This window comes from Phoca vitulina, unplaced genomic scaffold (genome assembly GCF_004348235.1).
Source record: "Phoca vitulina isolate PV1807 unplaced genomic scaffold, GSC_HSeal_1.0 scaffold4, whole genome shotgun sequence".
Taxonomy (NCBI): Eukaryota; Metazoa; Chordata; class Mammalia; order Carnivora; family Phocidae; genus Phoca; species Phoca vitulina.
In genome coordinates, this window is record NW_022589707.1 from 59920398 (window position 1) to 59948380 (window position 27983).

General features: G+C 34.8%; 1 long non-coding RNA gene across 1 annotated transcript; it reads left to right on the forward strand.

Moving 5' to 3' along the window:
* Positions 1-2601: 2601 nt before the first annotated feature.
* LOC116631018 lies at positions 2602-27983 on the forward strand. The gene is made up of 3 exons (XR_004299065.1): positions 2602-2808; positions 20818-20911; positions 27027-27983. It is a non-coding gene; the product is annotated as an uncharacterized LOC116631018 (long non-coding RNA).

Sequence of the window (27983 nt, forward strand, 5' to 3'; positions counted from 1 at the left end):
AGGACTTGGCACAGTGCCTGATACAAAGTAAACACTAAATACATGTTAGCTATTATTATTATTACTATTATTATTATTAACTTGTGGAGGAACTCACTTCTTCCCAAAGTATTACCAAGGTATCATTTAGGAAACAAAACCCACATTTAAAGACTTTTAGGGTTAGTATGGAGGATCTGAGATATTTTAAAATTTAAGACCCTTTTTTAATAAGAGCTAACACGTATTTATTACTTATTACATGCCAGGTATTGGGTTATGCCATGTGTTTGTATGTATATATATATGACATACACACACATATATGTATATATATAGTCACTTAATCTTTGCTGTAACTCTACAAATCACTAAAATTACTTCAGAGAAATTAAGCAATTTGCCTAAACCTCCTGTTTAGTAAGACTTGAGCCTAGGTTTGATTCCTGGTCCATCAAATATGTATTCTTATGTGCGTAAGTTAGCAAAGCAATAATGCCTCTTACACTTTAATGGCTATCATTTTCCAGAGTTTTTCCATGTGCCATGGCCATTTAAATGAGAAGTTGCTCACTGTGGCATGTGTCATGATGATTAAAATACATTATTTCAGGGGCGCTTGGGTGGCTCAATCGGTTAAGCCTCCAACTCTTGATATCAGCTCAGGTCTTGATCTCAGGGTTGTTAGTTTAAGCCCTGAGTTGGGCTCCACACTGAGTGTGGAGCCTACTTAAAAAAAAAAAAAAAGTTATTTCTGTGGTTCCAGCATTCTGGACTTAACGGATCAGTAAATTTTTCAAAAATTGGAGACTTAACACAAAATTGTGTTCAATTTTATGGGGGAAATCACTGTATCACCATTGATTTTTTTCTTTTGCTAAGAATTAATATAAACATCAATCACATATCAGATAAATTATACACGTAGAATTTGGGATTCCTGATTCCTTGGCCAAATTTTTTATAGCATTTTAAAAAATGCAGATACACTTCACATAACATAAAATTTATCATTTTGAAACGTACGCTTCAGTAGTTTTTAGTATATTCACTCTGTTTTGCAACCATCATCACTACCTAATTCCAGAATATTTTTATCATCCCACAAACCTTATACCTATTAGCAGTTAGTCCCAATTCCCCCCCTTCTTCATCTCCTGGCAGCCATTAATTTTTCTGTCTCTATGGATACGTCCTTAGGCAAATCTTTTATTTCTGCACAAAATGGCTGTCTCAGATCTGTGATTTCTTATTCCTTGCCGCATAAATCAAACTGCCTGCCCGAAGCTTTATGTTGGTGTGTTGTTCCCAGTGGTATATGTAATATATATGATAGACGGCATCAAAGTACAAAATTCTAAGAGGTCCCATCAAGGTTAGCAAATGCTGCCATACGTATGGATTTTAATATGAAGAAATATACTACATACTTTCTACATTTCCACTGTCCACATTTACTTACAGTTTTAGTTTACTTCTAATTTTAATTCCAATTTTAGATTTTCCTCATCTTTTCTTTCTCTTTTGGTATTTATTCATATAACATGTCAAATTACGTAACTTTGAACTTAATCTGAAGGCTGCTAATGTTTTTGGTAACCACTACAAATCAAAATAGTATTATAAGGGCCATCTTATTTTTTTTTTTAATTTACATCTAATTGAGGTTCCCAAATTCTGGTCCAAATCTGTGCTATATTTAGTTGCTCTATTCTCTGTACATCCATACACTCTGTTCATTTCTCAGATAATTTCCTTTTAAAATAGAAATTCAAATGTATTACTATGTTCCACTGTGATTTACTTATTTACATGTCTCCGAGTGGAATCTGAACCCCTGGAAGGTAAGGACTTTGTCTATCCAAGTTTGATTTCCAGTACGGTGCCTGGTGCGTGGTATGAACTAACATAACTACTGTTGTTGAATGAAGGAATAGGTTTTAAATGTATACACAAGCGTATGCATAAAAATTTATAACACCCAATTGTATGTTATATTACATAATATCCATGTATATTATTACATACACATATAAGTTCACAGCTACATTAAAAATATTTAATATTTGAAAAATTCAAATGATATATTTGAACATCATAAAATGTTAAATATATCGAGTTTTACATAGTATGATTTTATAATAACCTGTGAACTAGTTATTACACACACAAAAACACACTCTATTTAACAGGGTATTCCCCACAGCGTAATTACAAGATGGAGGAACAACAAAGAGTGTGGAGATTGGAGATTGACTGACTTTGGCTATTTCTTTCTGAACCTGAATTTTCTGTGACGTGGAGATAGTTATTACCATGCTTAGGGAATTGGTTTAAGGATAGGGCTAATCTATATTCGGGGCTCGACACTTTAGCAGGCCCTTCAGGAATCTTAGCGGGCACTTTATCCCTCAGACTTTAAGTAAAGGTGTTTAATTTTTCTACATATTATGAGTCTTTTCCAGTGAGGGAAACCTACCCGGATGCCAAATTTGTCAATTCAGAAAGTCCAGATAAAACTAAAAGCACAAAATGATCCATCTCTAACTCTGACCGATTGCTAAACCCGCAGGAAGCGCTGGGTGGACCTCCACTATCCCAGCATTCCTCGCGCTGCTCCCGTAGCTCTTCTACCGCGTCTCTATGGTAGAGCCGGCCTCCGAGGCGGCAGCGGCGTTGGTGGCTTCGGTGAGAAAAAGTGAGAGTTCTAACTTTCCTCTTGGCCTGAGAGGTTTTTGGCGCGGAGCGTCGTCATGTCAGAGAAAAAGCAGCCGGTAGATTTGGGTCTCTTGGAGGAGGACGACGAGTTCGAGGAGTTCCCTGCCGAAGGTAACCGGCTGGGCCCCGGCCTCTGGGCCGCGCGGACGGTGACTCAGGCCTCCGGGTGGAGTCGGCGCGGATGCTTGGGCTCGTCCTCGAGGCGCCCGCGGGAAGTCCGGACCCCTGCGGCCGGCTCTCGAGGCTCTGCACGCGCGACCCTCCATGCGACCGGCTTCGGGTTCGGAGTGTTTCGGTGGGCCTCACTAGTGAGGCTGAATGCCTTCTGCTTCCTTATTGGGAGGAGCCACAGTGACCTGGGCCTCTAGCTCTGAGTCCGGGATGGTTGGTCCTTTTTTTTTTTTTTTTAAACTCTTCAGCCGAGTTACCGCCACTTCGTTCATGGCTATATAAACCTCTTTTTTCTTTATTTTCTTGTAATGTAGCAGCCTTCCTTTGTCCTTAAACCATCCAGAATTAAATTGCTGTACTTGCTTAGGCCAATATTGCTTACTTTTAGGACTTTACAAATGAAGCCTCTTAAGTAGGATGGGAGGATCAGGTGTTGGTGGGTAAAAAGACGTTATTACCCTATCCTTGTTTCTCATTTTTGATCACTTCAAACTAACAAAGTTTAAGGATTTATAAGATCCTAAAACGTCTACATTTTTATTAGTTTTCATGGTTACCAAGAGGAACTTTAGTTTTCTCATTGTAAGTGAAAGCAAATAGCTAACATTTACTGGGTAATTACTTGTCTAAGTGTTTTGCTTATATTCATTTTCACAGTTCTAGCAACTAGGTACCGGTATTACCGTTTTTCAGATAAAGAAATTGAAGTTTGGAACTATTAAGAAACTTGTCCAGTGTCACATAGCTGGCTAGAAATGATGGATACCTTCTAGGAATGATGTACTGCTTCTGTTTATTTTTTAGATTGTTGTTGCCAGGTCGGTTTCCAGAATTATTTGCTTTATTGTCTGTTATGTGTAGGATAAATATTTGTCTTGTAAGAAAAGGCTACTATTGGGTAGCCTTTCTGAAGGTGGTAGGAAGAGAATTGTGGTTAATGGTGTACAAATCTGTTACGTTAAGCAATTACAACTTCACTAAAATTGTCCTAAGTTGTACCCCATCGTGACCCTATTGTGCATAAAAACCACATAGCTTGAACATTTGTTCTTTTTATTTATGGTGTACTCTATTATTTTGTTTAGCGGTAGAAGACATTAGTGTTCATATGACACAAACTCATAAACTAACCCAAAGCACATTTCAGTTATGGGATTCATTATATATTGAGGGGATTGTTTTGTTTTTGTTTTGGTAGTGGATTTATTTGTCCAGACATGTTTTCTCTCTCTTTTTTTTTTAGTAAGATTTTATTTATTTATTTGAGAGTAGCGGGGGGCAGGGGAGAGACAGAGTGAGAGGGAGAAGCAGGCTCCCCGCTAAACAGGAGGGTGGGGGGCTGGATCCCAGGACCCCGGGGATCAGGACCTGAGCTGAAGGCAGACCCTTAACTGACTGAGCCACCCAGGCTTCTTTCCTTTACCTCACTGTCAAGTTGGTTCATAATCTAACATTGAGCTATACAGTAGAGAACTGACTTATTGAGGGCAGGATCAACTTTTTGCTCAAACTTCATATTTCAAATAGCTTTTATCCATTGTTTATCACAGTGCTGGGCACTTTGTTTACATTATATAGTCTGTCACCACAACTGGTGAGGAAACCGATGCTTAGATTTAAAAAGCTTGTCATTAAGTAGTCAAGCCAGGATCTGAAAGGTCTATGTGACTCCCCAACATAAGCTTTATTTTTAACCTTTAGCAAAGTGCCTGGCACATAGTAGGTGGTTAATATATGCTTGTTGAATGAATAAACCTGCATTTAAAGCAAGTAGTTGAGAATTGACTGCTTAGAAAGTTCTAGAGATAACTGTACCTAATGATACACATGATTTTTCTCAGCAACTTTGAGTTCATCAGTTTTTGCAGAATATGTAGTTTGTTTTTATTCTAAGTTTATGTTGTAAGTTTATATTTGTTCAAAGTGTTGGTAGTCATATAGTAAAAAATCTCATTAAAGTTACAAGGAAAAGCAGAGAATATTTTTTAGGGGGGAGGGGCTGAGGGAGAGAGAATCTTAAGCAGGCTCCATGCTCAGCATGGAGCCTGACGCAGGGCTTATCTCACAACCCTGAGATCATGACCTGAACCAAAATCAAGAGTCGGTCAATTAACCAATTGAGCCATCCAGGTGCCCTGAGAATTTTTTTTTTTTTTTTGAAGACCAAGGCCTCTCATGATCAACCAGTTTGTTAAAATTAAGTAACTCACCACTTAACTGGTCACCTTATAGAATATTTGTTGTCTTCAGGTTTGGATGTGTAGAACCTAATTCATTTAGGAATTTTTCCATTTAGAATGAGAAATAACATTGAAATGTTCAGGTTTCTATGTTTCTTCTGTGGTTTATAATTTAGACAGGTTTTCCTTTTGTGTTAATTTGAATTGAGATTTTGCTGGGTACAAAATTAGCCCAATAGGTGAAACCAATCAATATTTACTAATAAAAACTCTTATAAAAAACAAAACTAAAAGAGAAAAAACCTGGAAAAATATCACCAAGGAATTACTGAATTATTTATCTTTTGAAACTATACATTTTTAGTTTGTTTGTTTTTTACGGCCTAGTCATGGTTTAGTCTCCATTGCTGTTCAGTTGTGATCCATGGACCAGCAGTTTTGGCATTAACTGGCAGCTTATTAGAAATGCAGTGTCTCAGCCTAGACCTACTGAATTAGTCTGGACGTTACCAAGATTCTTTAAAGATTTGTATGCACATTACAGTTGGAGAATAAATGGCCTATTTTGAATTTTTTAGTATTTGAATTTTCAGTTCAGTGATTATGCCCTGAATTACTTTCCAAGTTCTCTGCCTTCTTTGGAAATTCTCTTTCTTGTGATTGTCCTTTTGGTAAATGTGCTATTGACAAGCACAGTAACAGATAAAACTTAAAATGGCCTATAATCATCTTTTCTGTCTAGAGGAGATCTGATTTTCACGGGCCTTGTTGCCTCTCTGCTCCAGAAAGTAGATGTAATGGATTGTCCATCTTTTTTGGGAGTGTTGTTGCTTCATCTTATCCCAGATAAGAATTTGGTAGGATGTCATTCAGTCATTTTAAAGAAGGGGAATTTCTGTTTTAAAAAGGAAACTATGGTAATGTGTTTTCATGGAGCTCTTTGTTTCTTCTGAATAGTTCTTCAGTGGTGGTGGGGCACAATTCTCTGAAGGTCCAGAGGAACAAATGCTTCTTTTTTTAAAACTTGTCGTTATTTAGTCTGTGGATCTGTGTTACATTGGCAGTTCTTCACAGTTACTCTAACTGATGGGTATATGATCTGGTCATTAAGAACTGTTTAAAAATCATGTTTAGGGGACACCTGGGTGGCTCAGACGGTTAAGCCTCTGCCTTCGGCTCAGGTCATGACCCCAGGGTCCTGGGATCGAGCCCCACATCGGGCTCCCTGCTCCGCAGGAAGCCTGCTTCTCCCTCTCCCATTCCCCCTGCTTGTGTTACCTCTCTTGCTGTGTCTCTCTCTGTCAAATACATAAATAAATAAAATCTTTTTTAAAAAATCATGTTTAGGATCTTTGTGAAATGCATTCTGCAACTTTTTGACTATTTAAACTGAGAATAGGCTTTGTTAGGAGGACATTCAACATATTGGGTGTAATTGATTATAATTAATTTTGGAGGCTTTGTCATGGTTAGAACTGGAAAGCAACTTAAAATATAGAGAAGATAAAACTTGTCAAGCTCATATAGCTAGGTTGGTAGTAGTAGAGCAGGGTCTAAAACCGAAATCCTTTATAATTTGTTTGAAATGTCAAAAGATTTTTCATCAGATATTGAAAGGATATTTAAAATATTTTCATTAATCACCTTTCTCTGACAATTAGAAGTGGGTGAGAAAAGAAAAGTGGGAAGAACAAGTGGGCCTTTAGGTTCTTTTATTCTCTTCTTTCTGTGCCAGAACTGAGAAGGATTTTTGTTTTGTTTTTTTGTTTTGGGGGCGTTTTTTTTCGGGGGGGGGGGGGGAACTTTTTAGAATATTTGAAAGGAAACTCAGTTTGCTTCCAGAAGTAATGATATTTACAAGAGAATTCTAATACTAAGTATTCTATAATTTTTCTATGATCAGTGGAACTGCTTTATTATCTGATGAATTCAAGAGGAGTATACTACCTACCTTCCCACCCTCCTTGAGAAATTGCTAGGTAAGAGACTGTTATTGATGGAAATCTGTCTGTTGAGGCAGACAGTAAACAAGCTAGTGGTCCCCTCTGGAATAACTGAGGTACTCTCACCTAACAAAGTAGGGCATCTTACAGTGGTTCTTACCTAGAGAAGTATTTTTGGATGTCACATTTACCTGACAGGTGCAAATGTGAAGTAATGACATTTAGGGGTAGAGGCCAAGGATTTTAAATGCTTGTTGTGCATAGACGAGTACAGTACAAGAAGAACTGTCCTATGAAAAATGCCATGGAGAAATATTTACATTGATTGGATTCCAACTGGACTAAACCATCAATAGGATTCCTGAGAATCTTAAATATAAAAGTAGATACAACTGATAACTCACTGTATCAGATAATGTACCTAGTCAGTTAACTAATGACCACAGGGGCTCTGCTATTTTCAATTATTAAATGTAATATAGTGGACACATAAATAACACTATCACACATTTAAATTAGTTACATGATGGCAAGAAATGGAGAAATTGTGTTACTAAAAATAAAAAAAAAGTAAATATGTATGGCACAGTGCCTGTTGAGTGTCCATTCATGGTAATCATATGCAAGGAGAAAGTTTTTGAACGCTGGGATGGAAAAAGCACAATGAATCTTAAGATCAGACCTAGGTTCAGAATCCATCTCTCATCAACTTGTAGATTGTCAATTAATGTTAGTTACTTAATTTCTTTAAAATGCTTTTTTAGTATTACATATATGATAATTGTACAAAAAACTGCTTAGAGAAAATCTTAAGCCTATAAAAGGGCATAAAGTAAAAAGTAAAAGCACTGTTTCTCCCTGCCTGTCCCCCAAAACATTTGCCATACTCCAGGGATAGCCACTGTTAATTGTTTTTTTTAGTATCCTTCCAGAATTTATGTATATATTGTGTGTTTATATATATTTTAAAAATACAGAGGACCATATACTATTTTTCATTCTAGAGCAGTTCTCAGTTTGTCTTTGACTTTCATGATTTTGTCACTATTGAAGTTTACAGGCCAGTTATTTTGTAGGATGTTCCTCAACTTGGATTTGTCTGATATTTTCACCTGATTAGATTCAGGTTCTACACCTTGGCAGGAATATTGTAGTTGTGATTCTGTGTTCTCATTGAATCCTGTCAGGTGGAACATGATTCACATTTGTTCCATTACTAATGATGTTCACTTTGATCACTTTATTAAGGTAGTGTCTATGAGACTTTTCCAACATTAGATTACTCCTTTTCCCTTTGTAATTAATAGGCATTTTGTGAAACTATGGAAATATAAAATTCCATTATCAAACTTTCAATTTATTAATTTGGTTATTTATATCCATACAGACTCATGGATTCTCATTTAATGGGTTATAATATGGTGCTATTATTTATTTTGATCCTCACATTGTCCTATATTTGAACATGGGGAGCCCCTTCATACTGTCTTCTGTGACCATTTGACATGGCACCATCATTCTCTGTGCATTTCCAAGCATTCTGACACAAAAAGGTATTCCAGGTTAACCTTGTTCTTTCCCTGCTCTAATCCTGGAATCAGCTGTTTCTCCAAGGAGCATTTCTTTTAGTGGAGAATGATATTCAGAAGGCAGGATCTTAACTCCAGTTTTGCTAGTTGCTTAGGGGACCCTCTCAGTGGAAGGAACTAGGAAATATGCAAATGTGTGTATACATTTATACACTTTTATATTTATGTGTGTGTATAAAACCATGAGTTCACACAGTATCTCCAATTACAGTTCAACACCGCAGGGTTCATTCTAGCTCTTTTTCTTTCCATATTTGTAACTCCCTTCCCCAGCAGTGAGAAACCTGGCTTTCATTGTCTTAAATACATTGTCTGTTTGGTCATCCTGCTCCCTAGCCAATCTTTGTTGCCCCCTCCACCCACAGTTGCCTTTCTTATGTCACTTGGGCTTCAGCATTCTTTGCCAGGCCACCCTCTCCCCTCCTCACTTCAGCACGGGATGACCTCTTCACCCAGTTCAGATCTGACACACCAGTCACTCTATGTTTTGTCTGTAGGAATGCCCTCTTGGCTCTGCCACCTCATCTGGTACCAGGTGCATTTTGAATTTTGACATACAGCCTTAAGTTGCCTTCGAGAATGGTTATACCAGTTAAAATTTCTATCACAGTTTACCTCTTCCCTCATAAGGTTGCCTATTCTCCATATTAAGCATTTTAGTTGTTGTGAACCTGATGAATGAAAAATGGAATGTCATCATTTTGATTTTGGGATTGATTTGAGTGAGATTGACCATTATGTTTTTCTTTGAACTGTTACCGTCTTAATCCTCAGTTTCTTCATATGTAATTTATGGATAATAGAGTTATGTATTACATGAGTATGTTAATCTGTTGTAGCTGCCATAGCAAAATACTGTAGACTGAGTGGCTTAAGCAATGGAAATTTATTTTGTAACAGTTCTGGAGGCTGGGAAGTCCAAGATTGAGGTGTTGGCTGATTCAGTTACTGGTGAGGACTCTCTGGCTTGCAGACTGCTGCCTTCTCACTGTGTCCTCACAAGGTGGAGAGAGAAAGAGCAAGCTGTTCGGTGTCTCTTCCTATAATGGCACTAATGACATCATGAGGACTTCACCATCATGACCTTACGCAACCCTAATTACCTTCCAAAGACCCCATCTCCAGATATCATTACATTGGGGGTTAGGGCTTCAACATAAGTATTTTGGGATTCAGGGAAGGATACAAACATACCAGTGATAACATGTAGATTGCATAACACAGAGTTTGGCACAAAGTGGTATTCAATAAACATTAGTCCCTTTTCTTTTCTTCCCTCTAATCTCCTTAGAGAATTGGATTTTGGATATTTGGTATTAGAATTTGAATTGTTTCTGACAAATATTTTATTTGTAATTTTAGGTATATCCAAAATTAAGCTTGTTGAGTTTGTTAGTTATTTAAAAATTGATTTATTTTCTAGTATTAAAAACTTTTAATTTCCAAAAGTACTTTAAAAATAGTGTATTTGTATAAAAGATAAAGATACATAAAACAATAGCATATATTGCTTAAGGATGCATACAGATGTGCAAGAGGTATAAAGAAATACAGTGGAGTTAAATAAAAAAACCCAAATCAAGATACTGGTGCTTGGGGACGCCTAGGTGGCTCAGTCGGTTAAACGTCTGCCTTCGGCTCAGGTCATGATACCAGGTCCTGGGATCAAGTTCCACATTGGCCTCCCTGCTCAGTGGGGAGCCTGCTTCTCCCTCTGCCTGACGCTCCCCCTGCTTTGTGCTCTCATTCTCTCTTTCTAACAGATAAATAAATCTTTTAAAAAAATTATTAAAAAAAAGATACCAGTGCTTGGGACGGGTTAGTGAGAGGTGTGGTCCAGGATATTAAGCAGTAAAAATTACTTTGAGAAACTATTTGGATTAGCTGTTTCACTGATTCTATAGAATAAACAAGCAGTAAGCAATTGAGACTTCAGTATTTAACATTATTACTGGATTGTTGTTAAACATTACTCATTGAAAGATGTGATGAATTGTTGAGAATATTAAGGGGAAAATAAAAGTTTCAAAGACTATACTTATATTCTTCTTCTGAAGTATTAAAAATTCACCAAATGTATTTTTTTTCCTGTGTTGTGTTGTACATGTAATGTTTGGTAGAAATAGTATTGTCTTTATTCTGGAACATTTTTCTTCTTACTTTTCTTACCCCTCAAGTTCCTGTGAGGTGATTGGTGCATAATAAATGATTTATTCATTCAATATGTATTTGTTGAGTGCTTCCTATAAATCTGGCACTGAATGGTAATAAGTGCTTTAGATACATAGTCTCATTTAATCCACATAGCAGCTTTATGAAGGTTTTATGCTTGGGGCTCAGCAAAATTTGGTAATTTACCAGGTCACAGTTAACTAGAGGTGGCACTGAGGCAAACTTGACTCCTTAGGTAGATACTTGTCTTTGAACTTAGAAATACCAGAGAGGCAGGGCACAGTGATTTTCATAGTAAGCTTGAGCTTTTTAGTATTTTGGAAGTGCTTATCTTGGGAGGTGGAGCTCCAAGCCCTTCTCTCTCTACCCCCAATTAAATCAGAGCAACTTTGCTTTTGCTTATCTTTATCTGTTGGGCTTCTGGGTAAGATTTCACTTGAGTTTCATTCCAGTGGTGGGGCAGGGATAGGGAGGGCAAGGAATTAGACAACTGGTAGTAAAGTGTAACTAACAGCAGTTGAAAATAAGTGGAAATCAGTTCTGTACAAGGTGAGATAGCAACATTGGAACAGAGCTTTCAAAAGATAGAAATGTAGAACAAGGGTTTCCAAAAGAAGGGGAAAAGAGTAGATACTTGGAGGTGAAAAAATAGTGTGTTTGTGTGTTTTATTTGACCGTAAAAATAGTGATTGTAAATGCAAGTAGTTTGGGGCCTAATACTAGAAAGCTTTAACCCAAATGTCCAGTTTGGACTTTATCCTTAGATACATGAGAAGTAGAGTTTTTTTGGTTTGGTATGTGTAAGCTTCCTTTAAGCAGTAGGCAGTTTAGGAAAAATCAACCCAGCAAAATTAATTTGGAAAGATAGAAAAGAGACCGAGTCAGGGAAACTGATTAGCAAATTGTTGAAGTAGCTTAGCTGAGGACTAAGGGCCTGAGAAAGGTAGTTATTGGGAAAGAAGTGAAGAGAGTGACACAAGAGTAACAAGTGAGCTTTGGCAACTGGTTTGATAAGGACCGTTGGGAATAAGAAATTGGAGGTTGTGATTTGCACTTGCATATCTAGTGGAAAACAGGTGGTGGGGTTCTCTTCTTAACTCAGTCATATGGAGGATCAGAATGAGGGAATTGAGACAAGTGTAGGGCATTAAGGCTTGCAAAAGATGAGAGTAATGACTTTGGGGAATTTTATAAAAGTACAGAAAAAGAGAAGCAAAGTCAGCAAGACGTTATTGTGGAACCATTCTCCCAGAGGCATGTATTTTTTTTTTTTTTTTTTTTAAGATTTATTTATTTGTCAGCGCAGAAGCAGGGGTAGCTGCGAGCAGAGGGAGAAGCAGGCTCCCCGCTGAGCAGGGAGCCCGATGCGGGACTTGATCCCAAGACCCTGGGATCATGACCTGAGCCGAAGGCAGTCGCTTATCTGACTGAGCCAGCCAGGTGTCCCCCGAGGCTTGTATTTTTAAATTATCGATGAAAGGAATTGTGTTTGAATTTTCTTCTTTTAAAATATAAGAAAAATTATAAATGGTTATGTAAGTTATTTTGAGCCTCTATTTCAGACTGCTGACCACAAATAACTGAAAGCTCCCAGTGGTCTGGTAGCAACATCATTTATGACTTGCTTTTGGTTGTTTGGTCTGAAGTTCCTCACTGACATTTTTGGTCCTTATTGGAGAAAATATAGGAATATTATGGTGCTGTGCTAGGTACTGATTTTTTAGCTACTGAATAGATGTTAGATCTCTAGGATATAGTTGTTTTTATATCGTGATAACCTATAGAACTTACATTTTTTGTTTTAATCTATTTTATACAGTTTAAGCAAGAACACGTATATTTATCTCAAAATGACTAGATTTAGTGTGGCTTCATTATCATATTCATGAGCATAAAGATGATGTTTGCAACTATTGCTGTTCTCTTTTACTTACCTATGATGATAGGTAGTTCTCTACATTTACCTATGGTGGTAAGTTACAATTAAGAATTTTTCAAACTTTCACTTGTTTTTTAAAATATTTTTCTGCATTATAGATGCACATTTTTTATTTGAAGAAACTTTGTTGAGGATTAGTTTGTTTATATTTAGGGTAGCTTTACTATTAAGGATTGAATGAGAATTTGATGCTCCTACACATTGGTATAGAATAGGGCATTTGCAACCCTATTTGATATAAGTGGAATTTCTTCTTTACTTTTCTTCAAAATAGTGTACTTCATACTTTTAAGAAATTTTGGAATGTGTATTGGAGAGTGGGGAGAGTAAGTAATTTCAAAAATACTAAGTTGAGAGAAAACCCTTTCCATACTTAAATGTCAAGGTGATACTTAGATGAAGTATGTGGGATCTTTGATAGTTCAGATTTGTGAAATTTAAGGCTAGTCACAGATATAATTCTCACTGGCAAATGTGAACAAAGCCAAATTTGGGGGCAAAGTCCTAAATGATTTAGAATTCCTAGAAACTTATGTATTAGGCATCTGTTACTGGTTACTTCCAATTCTGACTTCTTAAAATATGGTAATTTTTTTACCAGTACACATCTGGAGGCCTGCACACTGAAGTAAACACAGCTGTGGTTATTTAAATGATTAATCACAATCCTGGCAATGCATTTAGTGTTGAAGATAAAGTGTATACTTTATGAAGTCAGCTAAGTATTGAAGGAAAGCATAGACATGAATCAGGTATCCTTTGTTTCATTTTATTATTTTGCCCTTTTCAAAAACTATTTTTGGGTTTAAGGCCTTAAAAAGGAGTGATTAAATAAAATTGCATAGTTATCGGTAGTTATAATTGAAAATTAAAACACAAATCAGGGAAATATTGCAAGAAATTCCAGATACCAGAGATTACAACAATCATGGCTTTTTAATTTACACATTCACTTAGTATGATTATACATATATTGTAATTTACATATATTGCAACATGTACAGCATGGAAGATTTATAAGTATTTAGAAATAATATTTGGATATATTATACCTTATCACTTAAACTTCTTACATAATATGTTTAGTACATTCTTTGTTAATAAAATCTTTAACGTTTCCACCTAAAATAGATTATGGATTCCTGTTTGTCAGTATGAATGAACACATGCTTCTTCATTGGTGCTTTTGTTAAATAATTTAAAATGCTTAATAAGTTGTAATTCAAAAGGTTATATATTGTCTTAGATTCTTCACCTGTGGTAATTGGAAGGATAGTATGTCATACAGATGCAGTGTGTCGTACTCCTAAGATAAGGCAGTAAGTTTAAAGAGTAATATATTGAAATTCATATGATGATTTGTGAAGAATTTAACCAGCTTTTCTATTTTTGTGTTTTTGTATACTCAGTAATGTCATAATTATGAAGTGCTGTATAATACTACTAAAGAAATACAGAACTATCATTGTGAATTTTTTTTGTGTGCTCTACCTGAAATTTTAATCACAGTACTGTCCTGCCCCACCCTCAGGAGCTAGTTTCCTTTTTTTTTTTTTTTACTTTATTTTTACCTTCTTCTTTTTCCTTTCCTTGTCATTAAAATAGCACAAGATGGTTTTTAAAGGAGGGAGAGATACTTTATCTGTATGCTAGATGATCATCAGAATTCAACTTTTTAAACCAAAACTTGTACCACTCTTAAAATTTTAAGACACTGTTCAAACTAGTATCTTTCATGTTAAGAATTTTGACTTTTTCTGTCCTATGTAGAGTTAAGAATTGGGAGCTCCTACAAAACAAGTTATTGAATCTGTTGTTTCTTGTTGGTGATTCTCTGAGGAAGCTGGATATATATTAACATGTTTGATTTTGTGTTTTGTTTTTTTAAGTCTCTTTAGTTAAAAATTCTTCAGTTAAAAGCCAGCTTGAATGACATCAAATAATAACAGTATTGAAATCAACATTTTGAATCAGGTCATAGTAAGATTAAAAGTTCCAGGGGTGGGGGGAGCTATGTTTTTACTCTTCTTGAAAGGGTAGGCCTACAAGATTAGCAGAGAAATATTAAATAAATATTCTTTTATTTTATATTTCTAACTTAAATCTTTTGACACATTTTTGTTTATTAGGGAGTAGTGTTGGTAGAAATAACCTAGTTAACAATTTAGGAAGCTGTTTAATTAGAAGTGTTGCAGGCTGATATGAGGCTTTGTTCTTAGAACTTTAAAACAGTTCAGTTGTGACTTATGTCACCCCCTTTACTCAAGAACATATTATCCAGTCTTAATATATTTAGATTATTTTGTGGAACATTACACTCCATTAGATATCTTTATGAAGACTGCTTAAAGTATCAGTAAAACAAATACTTAATTTGGCAATTCCTATTTTTAGGCTCAACACAGATATTATATTTAAAGTCTAGGATTTGAGGTCATGAAATATTGGTAGAAAAAGTTAAATATTTTCTTGTAAGACAGTCTTCACCTTTGTTTTATAGTAGTGGTAATGGTGGTGGTTTTCAGACAAAGCGGGATGTACAGTGATCTCCAAGGCTTTCTCTAAAGTTCTGTAATTTTAAACAGTACTTCATCTTAGCCATTTTATAAAAACTTGAAGTGTAAAACCAAACCTTGCTACACTGCAGTGTAATGATATAGTTAGTTTTATGTGAATTTTTTATACTGGAAGACCTTAGTGTAATTAGCACAACACGAGAAAATCCTAAGCTGTCCATTAATACTATTAGACACTCAAAGAAGTATAGGTTATAGTAAGACTGGAGGGAATGTGGAAGAATGCATATAGTCATTGTTCACTTGCCATAAGAGGAATTATGAATTTAGTTGTCCCAACACAAGTTCAACATACAAGAATACAAATTTCTATGAAAATTAAATTTGAGATTATTTGAAGTGCTTTATTCAGTTTTAATTTTAAAATTAAAATCAATCAGTATCACAGAAATATATCTACCGTTTGAAATGAGTCTCCTTTTTAATTTAAAATTTTATCTTAGCTGCACCCAAAGCTGCACCACCTTTACTTAATGTTCCTCTCATGTACTTAACATTGCAATTTCTGCCCCCTTATTTTTTCCCTTAGAATATCTTACTTCTTCTTAGATTTCCCTCTTAGAAGAATAAAAAGAAAGTTTATACATAATATTATAACATATATAGTGAACGGTTTATTATTGATTGCAACAGCAATATGAGAATTAACGGTACTATTTTATCCCAATACCAAATGATTAACTCCTAACTAAGTCACTTTTCTAGTCTATAAAGGTGCAAAAATGTTTTTCTTTCAGTTTATTTTAGCTTTGGGAGTGTGTGTATGTAAAAATGGGTTGGGCACCTTGGTGGCTCAGTCGTTAAGCCTCTGCCTTCAGCTCAGGTCATATTTCCAGGGTCCTGGAATCAAGTCCTGCATTGGGCTCCCTGCTCAGCAGGGAGTCTGCTTCTCCCTTTGCCCCTCCCCCTTCTCGTGTGCACTCTCTCTCTCTCTCTCTCTCTCAAATAGATGAATAAAATCTTCTAAAAAAATAAAAATGGGTTTCAGTAGCTTTCTGATCACACTTCCACAGACTAAGGGGAATCCTTAATGTGGTTCCCTAATTTTTTTTTAAACTTTTTTACTCTCATTATAAAATATAGCTAGTTTCACAAACAGAATAAAAATTTTCAGTTTGAGTTTCAAGGTACTGTAGAAAATGTAAGGCTGTTTCTAGCCCAGTCAATATTGACATGTAATTAATACTACTGTTAAGTATTACTATTGTTAAGGACCTCAGAGAATAGCGTAGGAATTGAATTCAGGTAATTACAGTATTCTCTGTTTGAAAATAATATTGCTGAGAGATACAAGAAAATTTATGTGGGTAAAAATACTTTTGATTATTGAGAGCTTTTATTAATGAATATACATTCACTGCCTATATATCCAATAATTAAAGTTGGGTATACATTCTGTGTGTGTGTGTGTTTTAAGTAAGCTCTACACCCAATGTGGAGCTTGAACTCATGACTCTGAGATCGAGTTGCATGATCTGGGGTGCCTGGGTGGCTCAGTGGGTTAAGTGTCTGCCTTCAGCTCAGGTCATTATCTCAGGGTCCATTATCTCAGGTCTAGTCGGCTCCCTACTCAGCGGGAAGTTTGCTTCTCCCTCTCCCTCTGCCACTCGCCCTGCTTGTGCTCTCTTTTAAATAAATAAAATCTTAAAAAAAAAGATCACACGCTCTACCAACTGAGCCAGCCAGGTGCCCCTAAAGTTGCGTATACATTTGACTGAGCTTCCTAACAACCTGAAATAAATTGCCTAAGAGAAACTTTTTCATCTTTTCAGGTACTGGGGTCTTAAATTTCCCCCATGATCTCTCCTTGGGGAGCATTGGATGAAATGATCACTATTCTCAAAGACATTCTTAAATATAATTGAGAATTTTACATGACCAATTCATAATACATGGTCTTGTTGATCTCTTCTATGTTGAAATATATACTCTTGGCTTCACTGAAATCACACTGGCCTCTGTTTTCTTGAGATTGACCACTTGGAGGGCACTTGAGAAGTATAGCTCCATTTACCCAGTGTTTTATTGAGTGTCTGTGGTGTGCCCAGCACTCAGCTGTGTGCATCAGAGTTGCAGATTTAATAAAATGTGGTTCCTACCTGAAGGTTTTGAATAGTAATGGACAGGAATGGTGGTGGCATTTTAGGCATCAGTGGAGGAATGGTATAAACTGTGTAACACTGGGGAGGAGAGGACAGAAAGAAGACTACAGTAATATTTATGAAGGGAATAATCCTAAATTGATAAGTTTCAGTAAGAATAGGGAAGGAGAGACTTATTCTGGAGATAATTGGGAGTTGAAATGGAAGGGACATAATGAGTGATTGTGGTAGTTGAAGGAGAAAGAGTAGTTAAGAAGCCTCCTAAGTTTCTGTCTTGGGGGACCAGATAGATGTACTTGCTTCTATTCTTAAATCATGATGATGACATGTATTGCATTCAAAAATTTTTGTTAGGTATATAACGTAATGAATAATATACCCATATTATGAATGATTGTTGAATAGATTTAAATTTATATGTACTTTATAAGAAAAACCTAAATTGTACCTTTTGTTATTTTTCTTTTCAAGTTGAAATGTTCTTAGCCATGTCTCTGATAAGTAATTACTAAGGTGAAACTTATGGCTAGGACGTATTAAGAGAGAGTGTAACTTTACTGTTTTGGGAGGGGAGGGGGTTATAACTACAACAATATACAAGGTGTGATTTAAGAGTTTTGTTTCATCTTTCATAGCCATTTGTTGTGCATGATGCTAGGTACTGTTTGTAGTTTAAGAATACAAAGGTAAATAACACAGAGTTTACTCTTAAGGAGCTCAGACACCAGTAATGGACATAGACATGTAAACTGATAATTATGGTTGTACAGTATGTAAGTGCTGTAATAGAGATAGACACAAAAGAGGGGACCTAATCTCCGAGGGTAAGGAGGAGGAGATGGGCATAGGGAAGGCTTCCAGAGTTGATTTCCAAAGTGATTTTTTTAAAACTACTTTTCAAACTTTCAATCCTATAGAAAAGTATTAAAAAAGAGGACAAGGTAGGGGGTGAGCAAAATGGATGAGGGGTCAAAAGGTACAAACTTCCAGTTACAAAATAAATAAGTCATGGGAATGTACTGTATATAGCATGGCAACTATAATAATACTGTATTGCATATTTAAAAGTTGCTAAGAGAGTAAATCTCAAAAGTCCTCATCACAAGAAAAAAATTTGTAACTATGGTGATGGATGTTAACTACACTTATTGTTATCATTTTGCAAAATATACAATTATTGAATCATTATACTGTATACCTGAAACTAATGTAATGTTATATGTCAGTTGTACTTTAGTTAAAAAAAGACAACAAATACCTAAGGTTTATCAGTTGCTAACATTTTGTCATGTTTACTTTATTTCTATCATGTATGATAGAAATATATATGATATATATCGAATATTTTTGAGAACCACTTGCAAGTAAACTGTTGACAAAATGACACAGCTCTTAAATATTTTAACATTCATGTCATAAAGGGGGACATGCCCCTCTAAAACAATTTTACAATCATGTTTAAGAAAATCAGCATTAATTCAATAATATCCAGATACACAGTCCATATCCAGACTTTACCAACTGTTCCAGAAAATGTCTCGTCGCTTTTTTCCCCAATCCAGAACGGTCCCTTCCTTTTTTTGTTTTGTTTTGTTTTTCATGACATTAACTTACTTGAAGATACCAGTTATAAAGAGTTTCACATTCTGGATTTACCTGATAATTCCCTCATGATTAGATTAAGGGTTAGCATTTTTAGTGAATACTACATAGGTGATGTTTATTTCTCAGAGATATATGTCAAGTTGTCGAAATTTATTGATGTTAAGTTTAATCATTGGTTAAGATTGTGATTACCAGATCTACAGGATAGGTACTCTATCCTGTAGTCCCAGCTATTTTTCACTCAGTAGTTTTAGTATCCATTGTTGATCCTTGCCTGAATTGTACTGAGGGTTGCAAAATGCTAATTTTCTAATTCTGTCATTCTTTCTGCATTTATGTGCCTGGGAATGGTAAAGAGCATCCCCTCCCCATCATCCCATCCCCCCAGCATATTGCTATGGACTCATGGATTTTTTTTATTTAATTCAGTGTGTCATTCTTTGTGATTCTTAAGTTATTCCAGATTTGGCCAGTGGAAACACCTTAAAGCCAGTTTTTGTACCTTTTGACATGTTTTCGGGCGTTATAAAAAGGAATCCCAAACTTACCTATTAACTTCCTTATTCCAGATCTGAGATCAGCCATTTCTTCAGGGAGCCATAGTTCCTTTTAATGGGGAATGGTATTTTAACTAATTAAGGTTTTTTAATTAAGTATATGTAAGGCCAACTAGTAGGTTCAAAAGATGGCAGAAAGACAAAGAGTTGAGGAACAGCATGTTTGATGAATAGAAAATTTTAAGCAATTTCAAAACAAGTAAAGTTAGGACTGAATAAAAATGAAGATATTGTGGATTGCTCTTCACTGTTATTTTTTACGAGGAGGAAATGTATATAAGAGAGTACTTCAAGCTGCATGACTAACATGAGTGAATCATCCCAGTGAATTTAAATTTAAATAATTAAAAATATTTGTTTTAAAACAAATATATCACACAAAATCATAACAATTTTTTATAATAACGCTATGTCAAGATTATAGCAGGTGGTGCCTCTTAAGTAGGACAGCAGAGTATGCATAAACTCTCTTCTGGGATGGTTTGATGTCATTTAAAAAAAAGAATACATAATGACATTATCACCCACGAGGCTAGATTTTTATCAGGATCAAGAGAGTAGAAGCAAGAAGAACCTGATAGAAGAATATTGCCATTGTATAGGTAAGAAATGATAATGCAAATATCTGAGGTAATAGGGAAGGAGATGTTAGTTTATATATGTTTTCTGAGTCTTCTAAACAAAAGCTAAAATTTAACCCCTCTCCCCACCACCAAAAGGGAAGGAAGAAAAAAAGAAAATTGGGAAAATTAAAAACTACAACATTCCTCTTTGTACATATTTACATTTGTCCTCTCTTTAAAAATAAAAATTTTATATTGATGATAGGCAAATGTTAGTGATGCTTATAATTTGGTCCATTTTTTATTTATGTATGACTTATCATTTTTTATGTTTAGAAGTTTTAAATTCCAGGCTGGTATCTTCCTGCTCCCCAACTTGCTTTCACATTGTTGGTGTTGTATTTTGGAAGATTGTGAAATAGACCTTATAAAAATTAGCCCAAGGAAAAATCAGGAAAGTAAATATCCTCCTGAAACTATAATACATTTTCATGGCAAATAGAATTTTTTTTGTATTAACTTCTGTTTAAGATTATCTGCAAATTTAAGAATTGAGAGAACAAGACAGCATAAATTGAGATTTAAAGAGGAAGTTTACCATTTCTTATAGATATGGTATTAGATGTTTTGAATTGTGTCTTAAGTGGCAAACTTTCTGAAGTTTCTGTATTTATGGAAATAGCATGTGAGAAGTATTTAAACAGCATCTGTTTTTGTTTTTAGACTGGGCTGGTTTAGATGAAGATGAAGATGCACATGTCTGGGAGGATAATTGGGATGATGACAATGTAGAGGATGACTTCTCCAATCAGTTACGGTAAGTTTTAAGTCAGATTTTATATAGCTTAGTATTAATTGTAAGAATGGAATATGTAACTTACATATGATAATTGACCTCTTTAAAAGATAATTAATCTTTGAAATACATTTTTGAATTATGAAAAGGAAAACCTTTTACCTTCATCTGTGTTTCTAGAAATGAGTACTTTGTGTAATTGCATAGAACTTTTATTCTTTCTAATTTCTTTACAAAGGTAGTTAAATAGAAGCATATTTGCTGTTTTTTATTTTAGTGGGTTTAATTCTGTCAACATTAATTTTCCACTCAACAGAAATTAGAACCAGAGTGCTAGGACCCAAAAGATTGGTGATTCTCAAACTGGAATGGAGATTGGGGTGATGGGAGTGTACTTTTTCATATTCATGTACAAATTTACCTAATATGATTGATTAAAGTAAAATTCATATATCATAAAATTAATCATTTTAAAGTGTACAATTCAGTGGCATTTTGTATAGTCACAATTTTGTGCAGCCATCATCTCTATGTAATTCCAAAGCATTTCCATCACTCCAAAAGGAAGCACCATACCTATTAAGCAGTCACTGTGCAGTCTTCTTTTCCTGGCCCCTGGCACCCACTAATTTTCTTTCTGTCTATAGATTTGCCTGTTTTAGAGAAGTCATAAAAATGGAATCATACTGGGGCACCTGGGTGGCTCAGTCGTTAAGCGTCTGCCTTCGGCTCAGGTCGCGGTCCCAGGGTCCTGGGATCGAGCCCCGCATCGGGCTCCCTGCTCGGCGGGAAGCCTGATTCTCCCTCTCCCAGTCCCCCTGCTTGTGTGCCCTCTCTCGCTGTGCCTCTCTCTCTGTCAAATAAATAAATAAAAATCTTTAAAAAAAAAAATGGAATCATACAATAAGTGATCTTGTGTGTCTAGTTTCTTACAGTTAGCATAATATTCTCACTTTTCATCCATGCCACAGCATATACCATACTTCATTCCTTTTAACGGCTGAATAATATTCCATTGTGTGATATGCCACAGTTTGTTTATCCATTCATCAGTTGATGGTCATTTGGGTTGTTTCCAGCTTTTGACTACTGTGAACTGTGTTACTATGAGCATTCATGTACAGGTTTTTGTTTGAATACCTATTTCCAGCTTTGGGGATATAATCCTAGGAGTGGAATTTCTGGGTCATATCATAATTCTGTTAACTTTTTGCAGAACTGCCAAACTGTTTTCCACAGCAGCTGCACAATTTTACATTACTACCAATAGTGTATGAAGGTTCTAAATTGTCCACATTCTCATCAAAACTTGGACTGGTATCTCATTGTGGTTTTTATTTGCATTTCCCTAATGACTAGTGAAGAGCCTTTTTTCACGTATTTGTTGACAATTTGTATATCTTCTTTCAAGAAATAATCTAGTCAAATCCTTTACCCATTTTTAAGTTGGGTTGATTATTTTTTTATTATTGAGTTGTCAGAGTTCTTTATATATTCTGAGTACTAAGCCCTTATCAGACCTATTATTTACAGATAGTTTTTCCCATTCTGTTCACTTCCCTTTTCACTTTCCTCATAGTGTTCTTTGCACATAACTTTTTAATTCAGATGAAGTCCAGTTTATCTACTTTTTAAGAATTTATTGCCAAATTCAAGGAAAATTTATCCCTATGTTTTCTTCTAACAGTTTTAGAATTTTAGTTCTTACATTTAGGTCTAAGATCCATTTCAAATTAATATTTGTACATTGTTTGAAATGAGTCCAACTTCATTCTTTTGCAAATGGGTATCCAGTTATACCAGTGCCATTTGTTGTAGAGATAATTCTTTCCTCTCTAATTTTATTTTGTTTCAACCCATATGTATCTGTCTTGGCCACAGAGTTATCTAAGTAAACTGTCGTACTTTGCTCAAATCAAGATCTAGCAGTTCTACTGCAGTCTTCTAATTTTCTAGTCTAGTACATTTGTTCAAAAAGAAAGATGATTTATAATAAATTTAATGATAATGCAGTACCTTTTGTTCTACACTGCATTTTTCACGGGCTCAAAGGCCCTACATTCTAAAGACATTTTAGTATTTTTCTGGGGACTAATAACAATTTTATCTATCACCTTTCTCCCCTTTTTGGAAATAGCATAATTTACCTTTCACTGTTATTCTGGTACTTTTACAATTCTCCATGATTTCTCAAAATGGCTGACTCTGTTTTTTGACTATATCTTTTCATTCTTTCAGTACCCTGAGATGTAATTATTCAGAGCCTAGAGGTTTTAAGCTACTTTAATGCAGTTTAGAGTTCTCTCACCTGTCTTACTTTTCAATTTTGTGTTAATGATGTTTTTCCTATTGCAGTTTTATGAACAAGATAGGAACAATAGCTGTTGAACAATAATTCTGCTTTTTCTCTAAATCTGTTAATATTACATCTATTCCAAGCATTGGATCTATTCTCATTCTTCTTTATTCATGTATGGCTCTCAGAGCCTTTTTTGTTCTTTCTGTAGCTCTCAGTCCATTCTGGGATTAAATTCTGTGTGTACAAATTCTTGCCACTTTTCTTTTTGTATTAATTTTTGGTTTATATTCTTTTAAAACTGAGCAACGTCAGAGAACACCCTGCCTTTTTTCTCTCTCTCTCTCTCTTTTTTTTTAGTAGGCATCCCCCCCTTTCTTCCCTCACTAGAATCATATTATGCTGTTAGAATATTTTCAGGCCTTCGAACTCTGTTGATCCCCATTCTGAGTTCTTAATCATCTATCAGTTTTTTCTTTCCTGTTATATTGAAATTTTTCAAGTTGAAGCTAAATGAGTTATCTTCCTTTGCTATTCACAAAAAAGTCAAATTTCTTCAAAATGGTTTTCTTTTTTGTCTTTCAAAGTCAGAAAATAGCACTTTTCTCTTAAAAAATTAAACTAAGACATTATTAAATACTGGGTCATCTGGGTGGCTCAGTCTGTTAAGCATTAGACTTTGGCTGAGGTCATGATCACAGGGTCCTGGGATTGAGCCCCACATTCGGGCTCTCCACTCAGCAGGTAGCCTGCTTCTCCCTCTCTCCCTGTTCATGCGTGCGTGCGCTCGCTCGCTCTCATAATAAATAAAATCTTTTTTCTTTAAAGACATTATTAAATACAGTGATCTTATCAGGAGACTTTTAGTAGTAAATATATTGATAATTGGATTTCTTGCCACTACTGCATCTTGCTTTTTTGCTGGTTTGGAAGTAGAGCATTATTCATATATTATTTGTGGCTTGTTGTTTATACAATACACCTACACAGTGTTCTTATGTTCTCTCTTGTGTTCTGCCTTTAGGTTTGTGGATTTCCATAAGAGTATAAATTTTGATACCTTTATTAGTGAATAAGATTTTTCTTTTTATTTCCCTGTTTGAGTCATGAGTTTCTTTCTTCATGTGGGTTGATATATCACCAGTGCTATAAACTAGAACTTACTGTATTGGTGGAAATGTTCTATAAACTGCCCTATCCAGTACAGAAGCCACTAGCCACATACGGCTCTTGAGCACATGAAATGTAGCTAGTGAAGCTGATGAACTGAATTTTTCATTTTATTTAATTTTAATAAATAGCCACAAGTGACTCCTGTATTGGACATTGCAGCCTCAGATAATACTTTTATCTTTGCTTTAAAAAAGTTGTCATGATTAAAAAGTCTCCTGCAAAGATGTTCTTCCTAGTCTTTGTAAAACATATAGAGGTCCTCAATGTGATACTATAAACCATGGTAAAGCATATGTTTTACTGTGTTCTGATATTGTATATGGGTCCGAATTCCATCTAACTTTGGAGAGGCAGTACATTTTCTAGAGTCACTCTGATTCCCCGGGTTCCAACTCTGGATCTCCCTTTTATTAGCTACATGTCTTAGCAAGGACTTAGCCTTCCACTTTCCATGTTTTTCTCTTAAACTGTAATTACCTTTAATAAGTAAAAGTAGAAAGAAAAAGGCCACCTGTATCTCCAAGTAACTAAAAGTCAAAGAGAAACAAATGTATCAGAAGCAGCAAAAACAATGACTTTTACTTCTTCTTGGAGTTACTTGGAGACACATTCAGTAGAAATGGGTAGGATTAATTTTTCTGACCTTGCATCACATGTTACATAAAAAAATCCAAGAAGCCAATATTGTTCTTGATTTACCATGTCAAATACAGCCACTGTCCTATAGCAGAATAGTTTCTTGGATAATAAGAGTTCTCAAACCTACCAGTGGCTATTTGTCTTATCCTTGTTTTGTTGAAAAAGGAAAGCTGCTGTTTTTGTTTCAAATCGTGTACATTCACTATGTGGGTCCTGTGATACTGTTCCAATTGTGCTGAATTTCTTTCTCATCTCTTTCTTAGGTTTTTTTCATCCCACAGGCTGATGATGATACTAGTGTGTTTGTATTGTTTTGTGTTTTGTACTTAGTGGCCTCGATTTATTTCCTTTTAATTTTTTTGTATGTCCTAAATTCTAGCAAAAAAACTTCATCTTCTCCAAAAATAGAGAAGCATATCATAATCTCCTTTGTGTTTGTTAACAGTTTATAAATGTAATTGGTCACCACCTCCTGTCAGGAAGGCAGATGCAAACCTGGACAGATTTGGTGTACTTGTTAACTAAATTGTAGGCTGATTTTTGGGGATTTTTGTTGTTGTTGTAAAATAAGAGAAAATGAATAATCTACATTGATTCTGTTAAAGGCAGCAGAAAGCTATTATTTAAGAAACTTTTAAAATTATTTCCTTTTTAAGTAGAAAACATGAACAGATAAAATCTTTAATCTCCTGGAAAGGGGTCGGGGGGGGGTGTGTAAAGGAAGCATTTTGGTTAAATTTAGCAAAGGAAGGAGTAGTGTCAGAAACTTGTGCTGATCTTTTGACTCCTAAATGAGTGATTTACCACCAGCCCATACTATCCTCTACACCTGAGCAGAAGATAAAAATGTTTTATATGAATAATCTCTGGCTTTAATATTATTCATGGACTTTAGGTCAGTATTTGTATTATAAATAACTGTAAAACTTTTAGTGACATTTGGGTAAATGAATAATAAATATTATACATCATTCCTACATGTGTTTTTTTGTGTTGTGTTCACATTGGATAGTGTGATAGTGTCCAAGCTAAATTATACTTGAGAACAAATGTCATTTTATCTTATTGGATGTAATGGTGTAAGGCACATTAATTATACTTTACATTTATACAATGTTTTATCATATTTTGGCCCTGAAATAATTTTGTTGTGAACTTCTATAAAATTGAATTGTAGCAGAGAAGTTACTGATGATACTTGGAGTGGTAGTTCAGCTGAAATTGATTATAGGGCTAAACTTTTTTGTGCATCGGTTTTATACAAAGCATATCAAAAATTGCAATTGATATTCTTAAAGTATGACTGAAACTTCAGCTTGAATAAATTACTTAAAATTAAAAAATGTCTTTTTAAAGGGTGTATATTTATAAATTTTTGGAGGTTTTTATACACATTTAAAATTTTTAAAGTAAAATCTTGTTTAGTATTTTATAACTTACTATATTTATTTTGTCTACATATAGTTAATGGGGAATAATTCCCATGTACTTTTAAATTTGATTAATAATTTTTGTCTTGGTCAGAGCAGTAGATCTATGTCAATATGGAAAGCAGTCTGTTTATTCTTTATGTGTAAATAGCAATAATACCTATTATGATTATAAAATTCCTAAAAATTTGATAACAAATGTCTTGTTTTCTTAGCCATATGGTTGATAATTCTTAAAATTTGTTTAAATATTTATTATGAACAGGACATTTATTTGTATGGTATTTCAAAGATACTTGGAAGATAGTGGTTAATCTCTCACATTTCTTCCTTAAATAGATTTATCAGAAAAGTAAGGAATATAAAATATAAGTTTACTAATGGGAAAGCAGAATTTTATTAGCATTATGTTGATTCACATTTCGTTTCCTTCTTATACAGATTTCTTTTAAGGGTATAAAGTAAAAGCTACTTGGTAGTATTTTATATTGGTGCCTAGGCTTGGCTCATTGTTTTATTAATTGTGTTATTTCTAAAAACATTGTTTCTTTATCATGAAGAATGTCCAGTGATGTTGTTCTTTTGTGTTTTATTATAGAGCTGAACTAGAGAAACATGGTTATAAGATGGAGACCTCATAGCATCCAGAAGAAGTGTTGAAGCAACCTAAACTTGAACTGTTTACTAAATTCTAGGACAGAGAAACCAGGATGGGACACTTAAAAAAAAAATGTTTATTTCATTACCTGCTTGGATTTATTTTTGTTTTTGTAACACAAAAAATAAATGTTTTGATCTAATCTTGGTTTGGTTCAGAAGTCTCGATCTTTTGCTTCTCCCGTCATTAATTTTCTCCGACTGCTTATGATTTTCTAGGACTTTATTATATAGAGACAGTAAATTCATCTGATCCCTAATTCAGTACTTTTTTTTAGCCACATCAATTTAATGTTGATCTTATTTATAAGGTTACTTCTTTTAAGTTGCATTTAACCTTAATCTCATCTGTATTTTGAAAGCTTAGGAAACATTTGCTGACATCTCTAAGGTGACCCTTTAAAACCTGTATTTTAAAATATTAATCATTTTTAATTGCTATGATTAGCTTCTGAGCCATTAATAATAGTATTAATAGTTGATAGAGTATTATTAGTACTTAAAATCAAATGGTTTGATCACAGTCTAAGAACAGTGTCCTCTGTCAAAATTGGTGAAGTCATCTCAAGATACTTTGTTAACATAGGCATATTCTCAGGTACTACATAACAGTCATTTGGTATAATTAAGATTCTGCAAAGTGATTATCATTGCCACATCTACTTTTGTGAGTGGGAGATACAATTTAGTTGGTAAAGGATTCTTCCTCATAAGACTTAGAATGAAGCTAATGTATAGTTTTTATTAGGAATATTTTCAAACTTGAATGTGTTACTTAAAGGAGAATTAGCAGAACTGTTGAATAATTTAAAGTGTAAAATTTATGTGACATGATGTATTAACACCAAAATAAAATTGGGTGCCTGAAAGTTAAGCCTCAAAATGATTTTGAACAGAA